Here is a 241-nt window from a genome sequence, read left to right on the forward strand (position 1 = left end):
AAGACCTTTCCGGACGCCGTTGCTAAGCGACAGTTCAACAGGTTGTCTCTGTGCGTTACCCTGTTGTCACGCAATCACGAGCAGGAATGGAAAACTCCAAAAACAAAAAGAAGGCAAAAACAACAAATACAAAAGATCTCTAACACCATTAATTATAAGCTCATTTTTGTCTTGTCGAGCACGTTTGTTTTTCCTAACCTGATTAATGTTTGCAGTCGACTCAACAGACATTAGTTTTGTC

This window comes from Montipora foliosa, chromosome 6 (genome assembly GCF_036669935.1).
Source record: "Montipora foliosa isolate CH-2021 chromosome 6, ASM3666993v2, whole genome shotgun sequence".
In the NCBI taxonomy this organism is placed as follows: Eukaryota; Metazoa; Cnidaria; class Anthozoa; order Scleractinia; family Acroporidae; genus Montipora; species Montipora foliosa.